Raw genomic sequence first — 3,538 nt, forward strand, 5'->3', positions numbered from 1 at the left:
TACATGTATTTATATACGTTGTTTTTTTTGCAGAGAACCGAGCACTATTTCATTCAACCACATGGTGGTGCTGTAGCACAAATGTTTGGCACAAAATACGTGGCACAAAAACTCTCAAAGACAGATGGCGTTTTACCGTTTGTCTGTTTTGATGAATAGCCCATGTATGAAATGTTTCTCTGTTGGGTTATTCAGAATGAAAACATCCTTGTAATTAGTAGAACTTGTGCTTTAAGTATGGTTAGTAGATTCTGACATTGTCTCATGGCAGTATGGGAAAACAGGATCTAACAGACTTCTCTCTGCCTTCATGCCTAGGGTACGTTTTGCCTTTATAAGGATGATGCGATTTGATTTCATTTTCCATGGCTGATCCATGCGGGAAATTTTCATCCCTTCCGGCATGGCAGCCATTTTAGCCTGACTTGTCTTCGCCACACAGTGACGGCAAATTGGAAAGGTCACGCCCTCAGATACCTGGGGCCGTGAGTCATGCTCCATAATTCTGTGGGGCTCCGGTACAGAAAATCTTCGTAGCATTAGAGGGACTAAGGTTACCCCCTGTTTTAACCTGCTATTTAAGAAGGGAAATTTATAGTATCCAGGTAAGGTGATCACCAATTGTTAAAGACATACATTTTTCATATAAGTTCAGTCAAGTTTAAGTGCCGCCCATATCTATGTGATGTTGGACCTCATATTACACGTTTTAAGACGAGTAATGTCACCAATGAGTCTCATCCAAATGTGTACCGATCTAGAGTTACATCCAGCGTTCTGACTGGCGACACGGTCCCTATCTGTCACCTTGTCCGATGACCGAAGCTTTAGTATCAAAGATGGTGTCAAACCGCCAGACTATCCTCCCCTCGCCACCAAACCCCCCCGTGCCCCACCCCCCCCACCCCCCCCACCCCCTGACTGTCCCCACCACCAACCCGGAGCCTGTCCAACCCCCAGTATCACTATCCCCCCGGCTCCCTTTCCCTTGCATCCTTCAACACTCGCTGAGCCTTTAGCCCTCTCGGGCCTGGCGCACGCTGTCCCCCGCGCTCTCACAATAAACACCCCGGCCTCTCCCCCCGCCTGCCACCGTTTTGGCCTGCAGAGGCGGGGGTCTGAATAATGGAGAACCTCTTCGGAAAAAAACAGCCCCCCTGGCCATAAGGCTGCACCGTGGGGTGACAGGTGCCCTGTGGGACGGGGGGTTGGCTTCCGTTATCACAGGCCCCCCTCTGTCCGTGTGCTCCATGGGGGTCCGTCTGCTAGGACTCAGTGTGTCATGCCTGGTTGTTGTTGTCTCTTTGTCTTAGTCGGTCCAACATGGCCATTTGTCAGGTCTTGGCGCTTTTCTTAACTGGTCTAATCGGGTCCATCTTTGTCCCGTCTGTCTGCTGTTCAGTCCGATGTTTTGCCGGTCGATTTATTCAATCTATCCCTGACTCAATGTTAGGAGTGTGTGTGTGTGTGTGTGTGTGTGTGTGTGTGTGTGTGTGTGTGTGTGTGTGTGTGTGTGTGTGTGTGTGTGTGTGTGTGTGTGTGTGCTCCATCCTGCATGCGAGAGAGTTGCGGGGGCGTCAGTGCTTCTAGCTAAACGTTTACACGTGCTGCTGCAGGGGGGCGGTGCTAGGAGTGGCCCCCAGAAGACAGGTGCTCACGGGGCCGGGCCGTTAACCTCCCGCAGCTCACTGGTCGCCTGGGGGGGGCGGGCTCGGTGTGACTCAGACCCCATGGAGCCCAGGGGTCAGAGGTCGCTGGCCCCTGGGCTCCCAACATGCTTCCCCCCTGTTCTGCCTACACGGCCCAGTCACGGGCACACGCTGGTTCCTAACGTGTGTGAAGACGGTAAAGAAGTCCTCGTAAAGTTCACGGCCCTCGGTTCACCTTCACATTGACCTGGAGCTTCTGTTAGACTGTGAGGTGTAGTGTGATCAGTGGAGGGCTGGGGTTTGTAGGACCTGAGGAAAAGCTGAGAAAAAGCTGTGATGAGTTCACACTATGTAATATTTTAGGATGAATCTGAAAAGATGAAGTCTGTACATTACCTTATTATGAGAAATATATTATTATATTATATATTATTATATATCTATTATATTTATAAATATAAGTGTTAAATGTGTGTTGAAAGGAACATAAAAATATAAATCTTTGTTAAATCGTTATTTACCCTTCACGTAAATAACGTGAAGTGTACGTGAATGTGTACTCTTACACACAATAAAAGTACACAATAACCCCATTTGTATTAATACACAGGATGGAATGTTGCTGGATAATTACCGTGGGAAGCTGTTTGTATGTATCCATGTAGGAAGTCAATATGAACCGTACAACAAACATTTTGTTCAGATGCCCCCAGAGACGTTTTGAAGGTTATAATAAGTTTAAAAAATAAACGTCAATGTCTCCTTTAAAAAATCAGTTCAATAAATCCATAAACCAGTACATGCAAATATGGTTTAGACAAATCACATCTAAACAATTGCTTCTCATGATCATCATGCCAATTTTTCTTTTTCTCAAAATTTTCTCAAATTTTCTTTTTCTTTCACTCTTTCTACATTTTCTACCTTTTCTCTTTCTCCTCTATTTATTTATCTCTTTTTCCGTCTCTCTCACCACCACACTCAGTAAACTGGCGCCTGTCTCCTGTGGGTCAAGGGGGCCAGAGTGCAGGGTCAAACTCAAGTCTGTGAAACGTTGTGGTGTTAATAAACTCCTCCGTCCTGCAGGCCGCTCCACCGGCTCCTCCTCCTCCTCCTGCTGTTGTTGTTGTTGTTCCATCTGCCCTAACCGAGAGCAGTAAACTCCCGATGCGATCGCGTGTGTTTTGGCGTCACTGTGTAAATTTAGTCGCACGTATAAAAATGCAACTGCCGCCCCCCCCCACCACCTCCCCGATGGAACAATGGCATTTACGGGCCGTCGTGAGCGGACTGGTGCCCCATTCCTTTTTTAAGCCACTTTTATGAGGTCATACACCCTTTGAAATCCCCCGGCCAAATGCTGTCCTAGGGGCTCTGAAGTAGGGGTTAGCCACGGAGCCAGTGAACAGACCAATATCCTGCAGCCCGACACGAATGCCTGTCCTTAAAAAAACATTGGAGAAGATTGCGCTTCTGTCGATGGTTTGGTTTTAATGCATGTGTGTGTGCGTGTGTGGGAGGTTTTGCATGTGCGTGCGTAAGTGAGATTTGCCATCTATTTAAAATGGATTCCAGCTATCCCACGCTGCGGCTATTATCACGGCTGACCTTGCGTGTGTGTGTCTGTGCGTAAACGGTTGTGCGTGCGGCATGTGGCCATGTGTGTGTGTCGTGACCTGCTGCATAGCATGACAACGGTCGGATGGCAACACGTGGAAGGCCGGGCCTAATGAGGCTAAAGGTAACGCCATTAGCAGGGTCTTGATTAGACTCTGAGCCCCCCGCTAAATAACTCCATTCATGTCATGTTAGATCCTCCACAGAAAAAGCATTCCAGTCTTTATCACGGGAATTCCCAGTTCGGGGAATGGCATCGCCAGCTGCATCGT

The sequence above is a fragment of the Micromesistius poutassou genome (genome assembly GCF_964030765.1).
Source record: "Micromesistius poutassou genome assembly, chromosome: 3".
Lineage (NCBI taxonomy): Eukaryota > Metazoa > Chordata > Actinopteri > Gadiformes > Gadidae > Micromesistius > Micromesistius poutassou.